The following is a 19938-nucleotide window of genomic DNA, read 5'->3' as shown; positions in this document are numbered from 1 at the left end:
GTGTTCACAGCACAGAGCCTGCTTGCGATTCTCTCTCTCCCTCTCTCTGCCCCTCCCCCACTTGTGCTGTCTCTCACTCTTTCTCAAAGTATATAAACAAACATTAGAAAAAAGAAATTTGAATACCTGTTACCCAGAAAATGAGTAGTTGTCCGGTGTATAATTGAGAAGCTATAAATCTACGTTATTTATATCAACACTTACCCCTTTTAAAGGGTAACTAGGATAGCACCAGAAAAAGAATGGAAGCTAAAGTTTCCCTAAGAAATTCTAAACCATTGGATGGGGCGCCTGGGTGGCTCAGTTGGTTAAGCATCTGACTTCAGCTCAGGTCATGATCTCACAGTTGGTGAGTTTGAGCCCTGCATCGAGGTCTGTGCTGATATCTCAGAGCTTGTAGCCTGTTGCGAATCCTGTGTCTTCTCTCTCTGCCTCTCCCATGCTCATGTTCTGTCTCTCTCAAAAAAAATAAACGTTAAAAAAATGTGTTAATGTTTATTTATTTTTTTTTGAGAGAGAGAGAGAGAGAGAGAGAGAAACAGAGTGTGAGTGGGGGAGGGTCAGAAAGAGGGAGACACAGAATCAGAAGCAGGCTCCAGGCTCTGAGCTGTCAGCACAGAGCCTGACAAGGGGCTCGAACTCACAGACCATGAGATCATTACCTGAGCTGAAGTCGGATGCCCAACCGACTGAGCCGCCCAGGTGCCCCAACATTAAAAAACATTTTAAGAAAAAGAAATCCTAAACTGCTGGAGCGCCTGGGTGGCTCAGTCGGTTAAGTATCTGACTTCGGCTCAGGTCATGATCTCACGGTTCATGGGTTTGAGCACCAAGTAGGGCTCTGGGCTGACAGCTCAGCCTGGAGCTTGCTTTGGTTTCTGTGTCTCCCTCTCTGTCTGCCCCTCCTCAGTTCGCACTCCATCTCTCTCTGTCTCTCAAAAGATAAAATGAAATGTTAAAAACAAAAAAGAAATTCTAAACCTGTGGTTTTCCAATTTAGCTTGCCTCAGAACCATCAGTAGGACTGTTAAAACACAAGTTATCAGGTCCCACCCTTTGGAGTTAGAGATTCAGTAACACTGGGGGTGGGGCCCTCAAACTTGCATTTCTAACAAGTTCCCCGATGTTGCTGCTGCTGTTGGCCCAGGGAGTTAGGGGTTTGGGGAGAACCCAACAGGGCTGTTACTCAGCTGTTTGTCTAAGCCTTTTGCTGCTACAGCATCAATGACTTCTTGGTTGAGAGCAGCTCTGACATTTCTGTTGTACAACTTTCTCAGCATCTCTCTTTCTCACATTCTTAAATTATTTCTTGGAATTTTCCAAATAAATGATCTTACTCTAGCTTTTCTTCTGCTGTTTCCCTGGCTATTTTTATTGCTGACTTTTTACAGTACGGCTTAGACCTCCTGCTTTAGGGCTATTATTTCCTTCCCCCACATCATTTCCACTCTTTCCAGCCTGTGGTGAGAGTTATGTCATATGACCGACCATATTTTCTAAACCAAATACTGGATCGCAGGGCCTGAGGCTTAATGGCATGGTCATCTGCACCATCAGGGTTATCATGAAAATCCTTGATATGTGCTTTCAAGATCAGTGGACCTCACAGTTTTTAGCTAATTTCCCTGGAAATATCTTTAGGCAGTTAATGGTCACAGGTGAAATGCTTACTCCAAGCCATTAGACATATTAGAAACACAGTAGATTAATTAGTTTCTACCTTCCTCCTAATCCCCCCCCCATTCTCTCATCATAAAACTTGTACCAAATATTCAATTAAAAAACTAAATATTTCTTGATTGGTTAATTATGTATTTATTTAGTGTTTAATTAATTTATTTATTATTGAGTGTTATGTGAATGTATCTACTGCTTATTTAGTGTTATAGGAGTTGATTTAATAGCGATGACATTTTCTGTATTATAAACAAAAATAACTTCCCACTTAAATTTGCCTGATAAACAGTTTTGACATAAGAGTCTCTTCAAGAGGCAATTTTGAAATTACATTTTGAATAGAATATTGAATAAGAGAAACTATTTGGAGATAGTTATGTGTGTTTTCATAATAAAAGTGAATTCTGTTGGTAAGTGGACCAGCTTAATATTAGTGGCTGAATTATTTGATAATTCAGCTGAATCCTCTAAGAATCACATTGTAGCATTTAAATTAGGCTCAATAAAATGGTAGGTAGTGCTAAGGAGAAAATCAAAATGAGTCATATAAATTTGATTGCAGTTTCTAAGAAATCATCCCATTATTAAATTTAGAAAACTAATCTTCTGATAGTTGTATTTATTGAACAAAGAAAATGGAAAACAAATGTAACCAATCACAATTGAGTTTCTTTTCCTTTTTGTTTTATTTTCCTTGCCACTTCCAATTAGAATTTCACTAAATCGGGGTGCCTGGGTGGTTCAGTCAGTTGAGCGTCTGACTTCGGCTCAGGTAAATGATCTCGAGGTTTGCGGTTCATGGGTTTGAGCCCCACATTGGGCTCTGTGCTGACAGCTCAGAGCCCGGAGCCTGCTTCAGATTCTGTGTCTCCCTCTCTCTCTGCCCCTCCCTAGCTCATGCTGTGTCTCTTTCTCTCTCTGTCTCAAAAATGAATAAACATTACAAAAAAGAATTCCAGTAAATCATCCACCTTCATTAATTCATGCATGGCCTCCAATCAGATTCTTTCCTGTTCCTTTACATCTTAAGGTCGCATTGTGAGTCCTCACAGTGCTAGGGACTGCTAGGGACCACCTCTAGGTTACTGGACATAGACTAGGTCACACGTCTCTCCTACTAGAACATAGATGGCAGTCTATATTTTGAATGGGAAATAGTTAGCATTACTTGTTAAGCAGAACTGGAAGTCTCATAAATTATATATGGCCTTCTTGATAATAACAAAGAGAGAAAAATTTCCCCAGGCTTTCCTGAGAATTAATATTTGCCAATTTATTGATCTAGCCGCCATGCATTTACTCTACTTGCACAGTTGTTTTTATTATGTTCAGCTGTTGGTTTGATCTTAATGTCCAAGTATATTTCATTCATATTAAACTATAAGTTCATCGAGTCATAGTTTGGTTTACTTTATACTATAAATAATGAGGGGGAGGGGGAGGTCATACAAAAGCAATTTTGTTTTTGTTTCTGTTTTTTTTTTAGAGAGAGAGAGAAGGAGGAGAGAACCTACACACATGTGTGCACAGGTGCACGAGCGAGGGAGGGACAGAAGGAGAGGGAGAGAGGGAATACTAAGCAGGTTCTATGCCCAGTGCGGGCTTGATGTGGGGCTTGAATCTCACAAACTGTGAGATCATGACTTGAGCCAAAATCAAGAGTCGGATGCTTAGCAGACTGAGCTACCTAGGCGCCCCGAGGTAGGTACAATTATTATCTCCCATTTCGTAGATAAGAAAACTGACGTACTGAAGTTTAATAAACTTCTCTACAATGACAACATAACAAACAATTGGTAGAACAAACTCATTCTCTTAATCATCATGTTCCTGTCAGTGAAAAATTTAGTACTTTACATAATAACTCTCTTCTAGTCATGAGATCTATGAAGTAACTATTTTGTAAAGTAACTATTTGTAAAGATTTTGTTATAGAGTAAGAAGTAGTTTCAAGGGGAGGCAAATACCCAGTAGAATGAACCCTGAAACACAAGACAGATTTTATACAGCCATGACTTGGAGCTCTGCTTAAGCAGAAGCTGGTCTTCCAGGCTGCTGATTATTAACTACAGGCTATTAACTACATTAGGAAATAAAGCTTACTTTTAAACTTGGGTAAGAGAGGCTGTGATTGAGTGGAACATGTTTAGCTTAAATATACATTGGCTTTATGTAAATGTATAGTATAAGGTAGCCACAATGTTAAATAAGATGGGGATCTTTCTATTTTCATTGTATTCAGTTGGCTTTACATAACGCTGTGGAATATAATATCTTGTATTTCTCCATTTGAGACAGTAAATTATCCTAACATGCCAAGATACAAATTGAAGCACAGGGTTAAGATAGTAACATCTTGAGACTCAATCCCAAGATAATTATGAGAAATCTGTCCATATCTGAATAACAAGAAAGGAGAACTCCTTTCATATATTTTCACTTAGCTGTTTTTCCTATCTGAAAGCATTGAAATTGCTAGCAAGTAGTTTTTCTCTTCTTCAAGATTTTAAGGCTAGTTTTTTTTATAATTTAAAATACAGGTTCTCATTCAGTAACTTCAATTATTTCTACCCATTTTTTTACTTTGATTACTATGATAGTAGTGGCTATTATTATCTGTAGATTAAAACTATTTTAATGAATGTACTTGGAATTGATATTAGTAGTCATGCATTGTAGAGAAAATTATAAACAAATTATAAAGAACCATGTCAGACATGACATGGTTAAATGATGATAATTTTATATTACCTAGCTATGACTTAGCATAGGACAAATCTGAACTGTCATCTGGACAGAATGACAAAATATCAGAGCACACAATGGTTGAACCTCCTGATTTGTTTCCTAAGTTTTGAGCACCAATCAATAAAATTTATTAAGCAATGCAGTGTGTGTTAGGTTCTATATGTGATGCATATGCATAAAAGATGCAACCCATGCCATTAAGGAGTATATTGTTTGTTTATCAGTAGTTCAGGAAAAAAGGCATATACCTATTGATCAAACATTAATTTAGTTTCAGCTTTGTAGCTGGCACTCTGGATATAAACATGAATGTGTCACTAAACATTTTCTCAAAGAGCTTATTAGCAGGCTTTACAGATCACTGCACTATGACGAGGTAAGTGCATTATGGGAGTCATTTGAAAAAGTTTCCAGGCACCTACACCTTGCATTTCCTATAATAGTAGGGATGTTACCAGCCGTACTTATTGGGTATTCAATATTAAGAATGTTGATATTGAGGGGTGCCTGGGTGGCTCAGGTGGTTAAGTGTTCCACTTTGGCTCAGGTCAAGATCTCACGGTTGGTGAGTTCGAGTCCTGAGTGGGCTCTGCACTGACAGTGCGGGGTCTGCTTCAGATTCTCTGTCTCCCTCTTTCTTTGCCCCTCCCCCACTCTCTCTCTCTCTCTCAAAAATAAATAAATATTAAAATAAATAAATAAAATTAAAAAAAGAATATTGATATTGAAATGGTTGTCTATCAGTTGGCAACTAAAGTGTTAAAAATTATACTAAGTGGTGCATCTAAAAATATACATTCTAAAATAAGTGCTTTAGTTCAAGTCAATCAAGGCAACTATTGAAAATTGTTCTCTGATCTTACTGAGAATTGATAATAGAAATACTGAATATGGAAAACTCTCAGGCAGGATTTTGAATATAATTGCTTGTTAGTTTAGCAGAAGTTGAGGGAGGTTTCAGCATGATGAACAATATTGTTGCTATTAAAAAACCTTCCTAACTTCTTGAGACCACAAATTCTGCAAAGATGTTGCCCACTGGGCCACTGAGGTGGGTAACAGGCCATGGATGTGGTTTCTACATGGCAGTGAACTTCCCTGGGCGGCTGCCGAGCAGACTGGAGCCGCGGCCGGGGCAGGAATCATTGCTCCCTGCTGCTGTACAGCCATCCAGCATGCCAAGGTGACCCTGGTGAGATTGTTGTCATTGGGACGTGTTTCCGGACCCAGGTCATGTGGGAATCTGACATCGAGGTTCCTCCCTGGCCGTGGTACACAGACAGGGTGCCTATCGGTATTGATTATGGTTCCAGGCCACACCACATCTTTGTAATTAGTCCCTTTGTATATAAATTCTTTTTGAATTATCCTAATTTGAGTTTGTCATCTACTTCCTGTTGGGACCCTGACTGATGATAAAAATTGTAACTCCTTGAGGGGCGCCTGGGTGGCTTGGTCGGTTAAGTGTCCGACTTCAGCTCAGGTCACGATCTCACAATCGGTGAGTTCGAGCCCCGCGTCAGGCTCTGTGCTGACAGCTCAGAGCCTGGAGCCTGCTTCTGATTCTGTGTCTCCTCCTCTCTCTGCCCAGCTCATGCTCTGTCTCTCTCTGTCTCTCAATAATAAAATAAATGTTAAAAATTAAAAAAAAAATTGTAACACCTTGGGAATGAGTGTAACTAACAGTGACTAGTTTGGTAGTGAGCATGTATCCAAAGACAAGTGAATCTTAGTAATTTTGTATGTTTCCCAGGAAAAGGGGAATTTTTTTCCCCTCACTGGACATTCAGCCTTTATTTCAGTTTAGATTTCTTAAAATGCTTATACCACCACATGAAGCCTAAGAATGAAGCCAGTACTTATAACCTGAAATGTACCATGTGATACATGCATTGGTAAATATGTAAAACAGAAGCCATGATCATTCATAGGAGATTGTAGCCATCCTGCCTGGGAAGACCAGAAAAGATCTCACATTGGAATTTAACCTTAAACTAAGACTTCAATGAGTGTCAATAGATTTTGGGTGTGTGTGTGTGGGCAGGGGGAGTAGGATGCAGTGAAGGCCTTTGAGAGAGGAAACAGTTTGCAAAGGTACCATATCAGGAGGAGTATGGTAGGAGAATAATTTGAATGGGTATGGCAGTTGAGGCTGAAAAATTGGACAGGAGGCAAGAGTTTTATATGCCACAATGCTGGAGGCCATCCAGAGCCACTGGAAAACGTGAAGCAGAATTAGGTACAGGTTAGAGGCTCTGATAGGAGATTATTAAGTAGGCTAGGTGAGAGTGAATCTCCAGCCAAGGAATGAAATAAGGGGATGAGGACAGAAAATAATTTTAAGCCCCTTTCTAGTGTATGACAGGATCTGACAGTTAACTTAATTTGGGAGATGATGAAGCTTGAGGTAAATGGAAGATCCTAGAACAACTCCTATGTTCCATTGTGGGCAATCAATTGGGAGATGATATCATATACATGAAGGGAACATAGGAAAAGGAGGTTTCATGGGGAAGGGAAAGGGTCATTGTAAAAGTAATAGTTTCAAATACACTGAGACTATCATAGGAGACAGCCTGTATGGAATTATCTAGAAGAAAGATCTGGATTGGAAATTTAATTCATACATTATTAGCTGAATCCCTGCATATCTATAAAATCAATAGGGATTGGTGACAGCAGTGCACTGAAGAATGAATGGAAGATGAAGAATTAGAGGAACTATGAAGCATTTCTTTCAGAGGTTTGACTACTAATGAAAAACTTAAATTTAGAAACTTCAAAAGCTAAAAACATAGAAACTCTGAGTTTAGAGATTTGAGTTTAAAAATTTTTTTTAATGTTTATTTTATTTTTGAGAGAGAGAGAGAGAGAGAGACAGAGTGCCTACAGGAGAAGGGCAGAGAGAGAAGGAGACACAGAATTTGAAGCAGGCTCCAGGCTCCGAGCTGTCAGAACAGAACCAGACGTGGGGCTTGAACCCGTGAACAGTGAGATCATGACCTGGACCCAAGTCGGTGCTCAACTGACTGAGCCACCCGGGTGCACCGAGATTTGATTTTTTTTTTTTAAACACAAACATAACTTGGTGTATTTATGCAGCATGGGAACCAAAGCTCTCAGGCAAAGTAAAAAGTTAAATTATAAACTTAACTGCCATTTCTTTATTTCTTTATTACATCTTCCCTCATTAGAATACGAGTTCTTTAAGAGCAGAAATTTTAATTCCTGGGCCTAGCACAAAATTTGGTTCATAACAGTCACTTAAAATATATTTGCTGAATAATAAATAATAAATGAAAAATACACTGTGTTGCTTCAGAGTGAGGGAGGCATGTACTCTTACAACATGGCTGACATAAACTGGTACAATCCCACGGACACAATGTGGCAAAGACCTTTGATACAGTCATTCTATTTCTAAGAATCTATTCTATATTTCCATGTATGAGAAATGAATACGTCCAGCAATATGTACAAATAAATTATTGTGCTTACTTATAATGAACAAGAAAGCTCTATATTTTGATATGAAAAGACTTCCAAAACACATTTTAAAGTGAAAAATCAGAGTGTAAAAAAGTATGTATAGCATGTTACTATTTGTGTAACATAAAGGATATGTATGAATATAGTTGCTTTGTTTATACATAGAATATCTCTGGAAAAATACACAAGAAACTGGTAACTGTGGTTGTCTCTGGGGGATAGAAATAGGGAAAAGTGTTTGGAAAGAGACTCTAAAATTTTATACTCATTATGCATTTATCTATTTCTTAAAAGTAATAAACTAACAAAGCAAAAAGCCACCACGAATAAATGTAAATGAGCCCAGTAGTTTGTGTCAAACACCTTCCTAAATGCTTTGTCTGTATGGTCTTATTTGAGACCAGGGGAAAAAAAATAAGTGGAGGAAGTAAATTTGTAGCTAGTAAACATGCGTGCACATATGTGTTGGGGGAGGGTGGAAAATGGAAGGAATGTGGAGGTTTTTCTGTGTCATAGACAGCGTTTTCTTTTTGAATAGGAGACATTATCATATGTTGAGGGGGAGGAGGCAGGGATCACAAAGGGTAAGAAGAACATTTGGCACCCTTGCTAGAGAGTAGGAAGGGAATGATCAAAGGCAGAAAAAAGAATGCTGTGTATTGCTTAATGCTGTTTGGGCATTATTCTTTACTACAAGTGCAACTTTAGTTTGGAAATGCTCAGTAGCCCTAGCATAAGAGTGGAAAATACATGTTGTCAGATCATATACCTTTCTGTGGGAGAAGCACAATGAGGACATTTGCAGAGAAGTAGCTGAAGTCAAATGATAAAGATACCAATTGGGAAATAAGTTTAGATTATAACTGGAGGAGGTAGCATCTTAACGGAATGGGTGAATTTCATGAGGTAAGTAAGAATTATTTCTAGGCTGAGCAATTATCTTGTCCAATTGGCCACAAAAATTCTCCCTTAGCCCGTGGTTTTCTGTTGCCCAGTCCAGTCTCAGAAGGTAGCCCACCAGGGTAAAATGCTTTCAGAATGGCTCCAGCTAGCTCTTCTCTGAGCAGTCCTCACAGGGAAGCATCTGAACTCATTTGGCACATTACCACCTGGGGGGCTTTCCTCTAGCTCAAGGATTCTTAAAGTGTAGTTCCTGGAGAGCAGCATCCACATCAGGTGAGAACTTCTAGAAATACAAATTCTTGTCCCCTTCCCTGTGACTGAATCAGAAACTTTGGGAGCGTGTTAGAGCCTCTAGAGCTTTTGTACACATGCTTAAGTTAGAAACAACCACTCTAGCTGTTCCCTCTTACCTGAGATTACCACTCGGCTAATTAACTCCATAACCTCCTTTAAGTCTTTGCTTTAAATTCCCAGAACTCTGTGTAATATTTCAACCCACCTTAACCTTTATTCCTTCTCCTGACACCCCCTTCCCTTCATCTTCCTCATCAGCTTCATTTTTCTTTAGCACTTATGATTTCCTGTACTATATAATTACTTCATGGTTTTTGTCTAACTGATTTCTATACAGGGATATTTTCTGTGTTGATATTGATATATTTTAAGTTCCCAGAACAGTGTCTGATGTATAATAGGAGCTCAATCAATATTTGTAAAATGATTACTTGTCCATGGTCTCAATAAAGAGCCATTTCCAAAGCAGTCACCTTTCCTGGGTTTGTGACAAAGCAGCTGGCCAGCAACAGTCTCCCAACCTTAGGCTTTTCCAGGTATGGGTTTCCCACCAACCCCAGCTTTCCAGACTGTAGGAACCATGAAGCATGCTCTTTGGGCAGTCTCCTTGGAGTTCCTCTCTCTCAGTTTGAGATGAGACCTCCACCGTCATCCCCAAACCACCCTTTACCTCCAAACACATTTCCTTATAGAAAGGGTGGGGGGAGGGAGCAAATTCTCAGAAAATCTATGACTTTCTCCAAACATCATCCTCACCCTCTTTTCCAATTCTTACCTCTTCAATTTAACACTGTAATAATCTTGAGGTATTGAAGGCTCACTTTTCCCCACTGCTTTCTCAGTTCCAAATAGGGCATAGTTTAGTATAACATCTTGTATTAGAATATGATATAGTTGATATCCATTTTCTTAGGGTGTCAGCCCAAACTAGAATGTTTAATTTTTATTTATGCTACATGCTCTTCTTGGCTTTTAGAGTCCATTCTTTATATTTTAGGCTTTTAGAGTCCATTCTTTATATTTTAGTCCACTCTTTATATTTTTATATATTTTATATAAAGCAAGTTTGTTTTTTTGTTTTGTTTTGTTTTGTTTTGTTATGAGAGAGAGAGAGAGTAGGGGAGGAACAGACAGAGACAGAGAGAATCTTAAGCAAACTCTACACCCAGCACGGAGCCCAGCTTGGGGCTGGATCTCATGACTGTGAGATCATGACCTGAACTGAAATCAAGAGTTGGATGCTTAACTGAGCTGCCTAAGCACCCCAAAGTGAATCTTTTTAAAACATGACTTTTCTGTTCTTCAAAATTGCCAATGACCTCCCATTGCGCTTAGAATAAAGTCTAGATCTTTAACCATGCCCTCAAGGCCCTTATGAATTGGTTCTTGCTTACATTTTCAGTCTTCTATGGTATCAATTCCCATATGCTCCTTACTATTCTTGAGGCCACACAGGCCTTCACAGGTTTGTTTGTTTTTTTTTATAAAGATTTTATTTTTAAGTAATGTCTACACTGAACACAGGGCTCTAACCCACAGCCCCGAGATCAAAAGTCTCACACTTCACTGACTGAGCCAGCCAGGCACCCCGAGCCTTCTTAGTTTTGCTACTTGATGAAATCAAGCTCTTTCCTAGGTTATGGCCTTTTGACTTGCTGTTCCCTCTGCTTGGAAATTTCTTTCCTAGATAGCTGGTTTTTTCTTATTAAAGTTTCAGACATTCTCATATTACATTATGTTTCATCATAGTATTTATCCCTCTCTAAAATTCTTAGTTTTTTACTTGTGCATTATCTGTTTCCCTTGTTAGAATATAAAATTCATGAAAACAAGGATCTAGAATTTTGGTTCAATGCTGTGACTTCAGTGTCAAGAACCTAGTATGTAAGATTTCAATAAACACTTGACAAAGATTTTATTGTATGCCTCCTAGATGCTAGGCTCTATACTATAACACAATTTTGATTAAAAACATTTTTTTAGCCCCTGCCCTTAAGAAACTTTCAGTTAGAGTATGAAAGGAACAAGAAAAGAGCTTACTTTTCTTGTGGTATGGTAAGTGTTAGGTAAGACCAAAGTGTGAGGGTTTCTATGGGAGCTGAGAACGAATCTGGAATCTGGTGTGGCAGCGAGGACAAGGGAGTCAGCAGGAGTAAGGTGGGATTTCAAAATGCAGAGACTGCTTCCTGACTGTTCACGTAGAGCTAAATGAAGAACGGAAAGAACTAGGAGCAGAGGGGGAAGGAAATGGTTGGGTAATGGAGATGGGTGACCTTTTCTTTCATTTCTGGTGCCTCTACATTCTCGGAAGGACTTGATGTTGGTATGGGAGCCCACTCAGACTCGTCTTCCAGGCTCTAGCCACTTCTGTCACTGCTTACTTTGCATAGATCTACACATCTAAAGTACAACAGGTTTTCTAAAACAAAATTTAGTCTTTTTTCCATTGGATATTTTTTCCTGCTTTGTCAAAGATGAGTTGGCCATACGTTTGTGGGTCTAATTCTGGAGTCTCTATTCTATTCCATTGGTCTATGTGTCTGTTTTTGTGCCAATACCATGCTGTCTTGATGATTACAGCTTTGTAGTAGAGGCTAAAGTCTGGGATTGTGATGCCTCCTGCTTTGGTCTTCTTCTTCAAAATTACTTTGGCTATTTGGGGCCTTTTGTGGTTCCATATGAATTTTAGGATTGCTTGTTCTAGCTTCAAGAAGAATGCTGGTGCAATTTTGATTGGGATTGCATTGAATGTGTAGATTGCTTTGGGTAGTATTGACATTTTGACAATATTTATTCTTCCAATCCATGAGCACGGAATGTTTTTCTATTTCTTTATATCTTCTTCAATTTCCTTCATAAGCTTTCTATAGTTTTCAGCATACAAATCTTTTACATCGTTGGTTAGGTTTATTCCTAGGTATTTTATTATTCTTGGTGCAATTGTGAATGGAATCAGTTTCTTTGCCTTTCTGTTGCTTCATTATTAGTGTATAAGAATGCAACTGATTTCTGTACATTGATTTTGTATCCTGCGACTTTGCTGAATTCACGTATCAGTTCCAGTAGACTCTTGGTGGAGTCTGTTGGGTTCTCCATGTATAATACCATGTCATCTGCAAAAAGTGAAAGCTTGACTTCATCTTTGCCAATTTCGATGCCTTTGATTTCCTTTTGTTGTCTGATTGCTGATGCTAGAACTTCCAACACTATGTTAAACAACAGCGGTGAGAGTGGACATCCCTGTCGTATTCCTGATCTCAGGGTGAAAGCTCTCAGTTTTTCCCCATCGGGGATGATATTAGCTGTGGGCTTTTCATAAATGGCTTTTATGATCTTTAAGTATGTTCCTTCTATCCCGACTTTCTTGAGAATTGGACCCACAAAAGTATGGCCAACTAATCTTTGACAAAGTGGGAAAGAATATCCAATGGAAAAAAGACAGTCTCTTTAACAAATTGTACTGGGAGAACTGGACAGCAACATGCAGAAGGTTGAAACTAGACCACTTTTTTACACCATTCACAAAAATAAACTCAAAATGGATAAAGGACCTGAATGTGAGACAGGAAACCATCAAAACCCTAGAGGAAAAAGCAGGAAAAAAACCTCTCTGACCTCAGCCGCAGCAATTTCTTACTTGACACATCCCCAAAGGCAAGGGAATTAAAAGCAAAAATGAACTATTTGGACCTCATGAAGATAAAAAGCTTCTGCACTGCAAATGAAACAATCAACAAAACTAAAAGGCAACCAATGGAATGGGAAAAGATATTTGCAAATGACATATCAGACAAAGGGCAAGTATACAAAATCTATAAAGAACTCACCAAACTCCACACCCAAAAAACAAATAATCCAGTGAGGAAATGGGCAGAAAACATGAATAGACATCCAGATGGCCAACAGGCACATGAAATGATGCTCAATGTCGCTCCTCATCAGGGAAATACAAATCAAACCCACACTGAGATACCACCTCACACCAGTCCGAGTGGCTAAAATGAAAAAATCAGAAGACTATAGATGCTGGAGAGGATGTGGAGAAATGGGAACCCTCTTGCACTGTTGGTGGGAATGCAAACTGGTGTAGCTGCTCTGGAAACCAGTGTGGAGGTTCCTCAAAACAATAAATAAATACATACATACATACATACATACATACATACATAAATACATAAATAAATAAATAAAAATACATCTACTCTATGACCCAGCAATAGCACTGCTAGGAATTTACCCAAGGGATACAGGAGTGCTGATGCATAGGGGCACTTGTACCCCAATGTTTATAGCAGCACTTTCAACAATAGCCAAATTATGGAAAGAGCCTAAATGTCCATCAACTGATGAATGCATAAAGAAATTGTGGTTTAGGGGCACCTGGGTGGCTCAGTCGGTTGAGCATCCGACTCTGACTCAGGTCATGATCTTGCAGTTCGTGAGTTCGAGCCCCGTGTTGGGCTCTGTGCTGACAGCTTGGAGCCTGGAGCCTGCCTCAGATTCTGTGTCTCCCTCTCTCTCTGCCCCTTCCCCGCTCATGCTCTGTCTCTCTCTGTCTCTCAAAAGTGAATAAACATTAAAAAATTTTTAAAAAAAGGAATTGTGGTTTATATACATAATGGAATACTATGTGGCAATGAAAAAGAATGAACTATGGCCTTTTGTAGCAACGTGGATGGAACTGGAGAGTGTGATGCTAAGTGAAATAAGCCATACAGAAAAAGACAGATACCATATTGTTTCACTCTTATGTGGATCCTGAGAAACTTAACAGAAGACCATGGGGGAGGGGAAGGGAAAAAAAAAGTTAGAGAGGGAGCCAAACCATAAGAGACTCTTAACAACTGAGAATAAACTGAGGGTTGATGGGGAGTGGGAGGGAGGGGAAAGTGGGTGATGGGCATTGAGGAGGGAATCTGTTGGGATGAACACTGGGTGTTGTATGGAAACAAATTTGACAATAAATTTTATACTAAAAAAAATTAGTGGTATCATGTCACAATGGTATTCTAGCATGGTAGAATGTCTATAATAATACTCAGGACACTAAATATAGCTAAAATTTCTATTTATTTCTTAGACACTCATTTCCAGCATACTTGACTATTGAAATATTGATTTTTGCTCAAAAAGGGCTTAAAAACCATAAGCATGAGAGCTTTAAACAAACATGATTTAACCCATTTCTATTTAAAATTTATTACTGCTAGAATAGACTTAGGTTAATAGTTTAATGATCTGTACTGTAGCAGGAGTTTTTAAAGTCAACAAATCATGTGCATAATTCTAGAAGCAAACCCCATTTGAAGATTCTGCGATCTAAAAAACTAATTAAGAGTATATGAGTTTGGGGTGCATGGCTGGCTCAGTCGGTTAAGCATCAGAGTTTGGCTCAGGTCATGATCTTGGGGTTTGTGAGTTTGAGCCCAACATTGGGCTGTCTGCTGTCAGAATAGAGTCCGTTTCTGATCCTCGATCCCTTTCTCTCTCTGCCCCTCCCTTGTGCACGCATGCACTCTCTCTCTTTCAAAAATAAATAAACATTTTTAAAAAAAGTATATGAGTTAATGTATTTGAAAGATTTTCTAAGCCCTGTGAAAGGAGAGCTATCTTTTATCTTGAGTTTTAAAAAAGTATGTAGAATAATCTAATTCATCAATAAATATTTATTTTTAATTCTTATCTCACTAATGAAGTGGAGGGTTTTTTGTTTTGTTTTGATTTGTCTTGTTTTTTGGGTTGTCATCAACTTAAAATTTAGCGCATTTACCATTTTACGTCAGATGTCAATTGTCATAAAATGAGAAGAAATCATAATGCAACAAATGTCCATGTGACAGACCATTATTTTTCTATCAAAGCTGAAGTTTAACATATAATAGGAATAAAATGCCATATTTAGCAATCAATTTTCTCCTTTGAATTGAAAAAAGCTCACAAAAGTGGGAGAAAAAAATGATTCAAAAGCTAATTATGTAACAGTTCTGAATTATGTAACATTCTCTTGATGTCCTACTCTGTCTAAGAAGAGGAGGAAATAATACGAAGTCCCTAAAGGACTTCATAGATAATCCAAAAGGTTTCTGAGATGCAGGGTAGCTAAAGGAAAGTAGAGTGTTAGCAGTTTCAGCTGATGTGGCTCTAACCTGGGCAGGTCTAGCCTTAGTCAATAACCTATTGGCATTGACTTGAAGAACGCTTCATGGGTACATAGGTATTCCTTGCCTTGATCTCTCCTGGCTAAATTTTCTATTTGTACAGGCTATCTAAAATTAGTGTTTTGTGGGTATAACATTTGGCATTTGTGTTAATTCTGTTTGTTTAGTATCCTCAAAATGTCTTTCAAAACTCATACGTTATGTTGCCAGTTATCTCCTAAAGGCATTATTATTATCTATTGTCGTTGGAATATATGTCCTTCCATGTATGTATGGAAGGTCCAGAATGAAATGGCATCCTCTCACACATCTTGCTTTGGTTTTGTATGGTCCAGTTCAATTGTACAATTTCCATTCCCCTATTTCACAATTTGACATTAGCTACCTCCTTTTGACTGAAGTTTTCTTTTGTAATATATATGAAACAGTAAGTGAATAGTGTGAAACATATAGGAAACATATATTAAACAGTTTTTGAAACATCTTTTTAGAGATTATATAATGTAGCATATTACTCACCTAAAAACGTAGGTCACTAATTTAAGTTTTGATAACTTCCTGTGATTAACTGAATTAATATATATTATTAATTGAAGTAAGATGGATTTATGAAGGGCATGACTTCTTATTTAAAAAGAAAAAAATCCAATCAAGCCACCTTAAGAAAAGGGGGTCATTAGAAAAAGTGACTGTACCACACCTGGTCAGGAAATAAAGTATAATTGGCCACATTCAGGGGACTGAAAAGGAATCATCATATTTTTTTCCAGATTCAAGTCTCTCTCATCTATATTTACCTTTGCTTTTTTCTTTACTAACTTTCTCTGTTTGCATTTCAATCAACATGAAGTCCTGGCTCCAGGACTCCAGTGTTGTATAATTTTTCCATTCAACTAGCCAGCTTCATCTAGCAGTTAATTGACTCAGTATCTCTCTGCCCTACTGGCAATTTCTGAGGCGAAAGCTTGAACTGGTATTAAAGTAAGGTGGTATTAGATGTTGCCAGTGGAGTGGATTTGGGGGCTATGGTGGGGTGGGGTAGATGGCCAAAGGAATTTCAGGGAAAGAACAATTACCCCAAACTATGTCAACAAAATCTAAATAATAGATAGTGTTGAAGAATTAAATTATTTATTACTCCATGTTGATAATTTTTATTGGTGTGTTTGTGACCAGGGTACATAAGTGACATCAGAACCTTAGCACTGACTTACTTTAGCCTAATGCTTACTCAGCTGAAGAGAAGAGTCAGAGCAAAAATCTGGGCTACACCATATTTTTAATCTAATATTTGTGGGCTATTTAATAACATTTTATTTTATTTCATTTTATTTTATTTTATTGAGTTTGTTTATTCTGAAGGAAAGAGAGAGAGCATGAGCAAGGGACAGGCAGAGAGACAGCAAGAGAGAGAGAATCCCAAGCAGGCTCTATCTACACAGTCAGCATGGAGTCCAACGTGGGGCTCCAACTCACCAACTGTGAGACCATGACCTGAGCTGAAATCAAGAGTTGGATGCTTAACCAAATGAGCCACCCAGGCACCCCTTGTAGCATTTTAATGCATACTGGCCATAGGAAGATCCCTGAAGGAGGTTGAATACGTTGGTGTTCTTTCAAGGCAGGGAGAAAACCAGATCAGAAAACCTGATGACCATGATATTTTGGGCAATTGGCACAGATGGTGCCCCAATCTCTTTGAAATGTGTTTAATTCTTCCTTTCCAGGTTACTTTGTATTTGTAGGACTATATCAAGGCAGTCCCAGAGGAAATTACTCTAATTGAACTGCTCTTTATAGTGTCAGCCTTTTTGCATGCCCTCCCTCCCTTGGTCTTGCTTCTTTGAGAAGAGTTAATCTAAATCTTTAAGTAGGAGAAATAAATAAGTAGAGAGCTGTGATCATTGTGTTCTGCTATGAAATCAATTTTAGGGGAAAATAACTTCATAGGGCTTCTATGGGTATTGGGGAAAAAGAAAATGGTTTGAATTCCTGGATCCTGCTTCAAGGAGGGAGAGAAAGCCCAGAAAACCAGCCTGGACTGGTGAGAGGTCCTGGTGCTAAACAGAAGAAAGATGTGTTTAATTTCTAAGTCTTAGTCTCTGAATGTTTAATGAACTCCTACCACGTGTGAAGTCAGTGCTCTGGGGAAATTTCAAAGGGTTTACCATCCAGCCAGAATCCAGGACACATATTTCTAGATAGGTTTACATAAGATACACCCTGAATTTAGGGGAAGTTAAGCTCTCTGGCCTGGAGGCAATAGTATAAATGTTCTCTCTGTAATGGTTTAAATTCTGTGGAGTTTGTGGAGTCCCAAACCCACAGCTCCTAGTTCTGAAGTATAAAGTCATGGATTTCCTGCACAGGAACCAATGCTGTAGGTAACATCCTGAGGCCAACAAAAATGTCAAAAGTGAGGGTTGCACCCTGGCCAATGGAAGGTGTTAGTTCAGTGTTACCGTGTAGTGTAGAGCACGTGACAGAAGGTTCATTTTCTTCTTGCAGCTTTCACTTTAAGGACAAACAAGATAACTAGAATTCAAAGTAAAATAATAATAATAATATTAAAGAACAAACAAGATTTAGTAGGGTAACTCTGGGTTTCTGTAATTCTTCACACTTAGGCAATTAGGCAGATCAGGACAACTCATCACCTCCTTCCTACCTAATATTTGAATACATTATAAGAAGCTTTTCTAGAGCAGTGGGAGGAACTGTTTTTCCATAATGCAAAACTTTGTCAGAAATAGTATAAATGTTTCTGATTAATGTACAAAAGCAATCCTTATTGAGGAGCTACTACATGTGCTAAACACATTTGAAACATGAAAATGTTCTTAGGGTAAATTTAGCTTATTCATTAAATAATCAACTATGAAAATCAAATCAAGAAAACAAAGATGGTTCAATGAATAAGAAAGCCAATACTTGGGGTGCCTGCGTGGCTCAATTGGTTAAATGTCTGACTCTTGATTTCAGCTTAGGTCATGTTCTCAGGATTCGTGAGTTGGAGCCCCATGTCAGCTCAGCGCTGATAGCATGGAGTCTGCTTGAGATTCTCTTGCCCCTTCTCTCTGCCCCTGTGCCTTTCTCTCTCTTTCTCAAAATAAATAAATTCTCTCTCTTTCTCAAAAAAAAAAAAAAAGGCCAATAAGTCACATTTGGTAGATTTATGTGGTTAGAAAGGTTAAATGTATCACTTAAAATCACTTAAAATATTATCAGAGTATAAGATCAGTATTTTATTCATTGTTTTGTTTGTTTGTTTGTTTGTTTGTTTGTTTGTTTTTAGTAGGCTCTACACCCAGTGTGGAGCCCAATGTGGGGCTTGAACTCATGACTGAGATCAAGACCTGAGCTGAGATCAAGAGTTAGATGCTTATACTGACTGAGCCACCTCGGTCCCCTAAAATCAGCATTTTTTAAATTAAAAAAAATTTTTTTAAATGTTTATTTATTTTTGAGAGAGAGAGAGAGAGAGAGCAGGGGAGGGGCAGAGAGAGAAGGATACACAGAATCTGAAGCAGGCTCCAGGCTCTGAGCTGTCAGCACAGAGCCCAACGTGGGTCTTGAGCCTGTGAACCACAAAGTCATGACCTGAGCCGAAGTTGGACACTCAGACACAGGCACCCCTCAAATCAGTATTTTAACTAATTTTAACCAAACTACTGAAAAAGATGAAATCACAATTATTTGATCTATTAGGTACTTATGAAAAAAGTAAAAAAAAAGAAACAACTTTTGATGTTATTATGGCAATATTTATTTTACACAAAGATCATTAGGTTTAACCATGGAACCAAAGAAAATATTTGATGGTGGTGGTGGTGGTGGCAATGTGTGTGAAGGGGTGTTGTCTGAATCTGCTTAAGAGCTGTTAAGAAACAATTTAATTTTGGGTGTTAAAAAATGATATTTTCTAACAAGGGCAAAGCAAACTGTCAGTTATATTCTGTGTTTCTGTTTTTCCCATTAGTTAGCTACTATACAAATCCTGTTGATATGAATCTGAGGAGTCTAAATATTGAGATAAAATGAAAATAAATGCAATTAATATAATTTAGTTTTCAAAAAAATTCTGATTACTTCATATCTTGCTAATTTAAATATAAAGGAAAAATCTATTATGTTTATAATAAATTATAATGCAGATATATATTTAGCTCTTTATCTATCTATCTATCTATCTATCTATCATCTATCTATCTAAATAGATAGAGGACAGGCAGAGGGAGAGGGAGAAAGACTCTTAAGCAAGCTCCTTGCTCAGCACAGAGCCCAACGCTGGGCTTGATCTCATGACCTGAGCCAAAATCAAGAATCAGATGCTTAACTGACTGAGCCACCAGGCGCCCCTTCTTTTTTACTTTTATTACAAAAAATTTTTTTTTAATGTTTATTTACTTTGAGAGAGAGAGAGAGAGAGCAAGCATGAGCAGGGCAGAATCTGAAGCAGGCTCCAGGCTCTGAGCTGTCAGCACAGAGCCCAACATGGAGCTCAAACCCATGAACTGTGAGATCATAACCTGAGCTGAAGTCAGAGGCTTAACCGACTGGGCCACCCAGGTGTCCCACTTCTTTTTTATTTTTAAAAACAGCTGAGAATACAATTCTCAAATGTTGACTCAACTATAATGAAGTTCATGTTTTCTTTTTGCATGTGAAT

The 19938-nt window shown here is 38.3% G+C and overlaps 1 protein-coding gene across 4 annotated transcripts in view; it reads right to left on the bottom strand.

Moving 5' to 3' along the window:
- Positions 1 to 19938, bottom strand: part of HTR1F (5-hydroxytryptamine receptor 1F) — a 153859-nt gene that overhangs the window by 7332 nt on the left and 126589 nt on the right. Inside the window, exon 1 of one of the 4 annotated variants that reach the window (XM_053220704.1) lies at positions 12939 to 13259. The exons of the other annotated variants lie outside the window; for them this stretch is intronic. The gene's annotated coding sequence lies outside the window, so the exon portion shown is untranslated. Of the gene's footprint in view, positions 1 to 12938; positions 13260 to 19938 lie in introns of those variants that run through there. 4 annotated transcript variants of the gene reach the window in all.

This window comes from Acinonyx jubatus, chromosome C2, assembly GCF_027475565.1.
Source record: "Acinonyx jubatus isolate Ajub_Pintada_27869175 chromosome C2, VMU_Ajub_asm_v1.0, whole genome shotgun sequence".
NCBI lineage: Eukaryota > Metazoa > Chordata > Mammalia > Carnivora > Felidae > Acinonyx > Acinonyx jubatus.
Note: the sequence above shows the minus strand (reverse complement) of the source record. Positions and strands in the feature narration are given on the sequence as shown.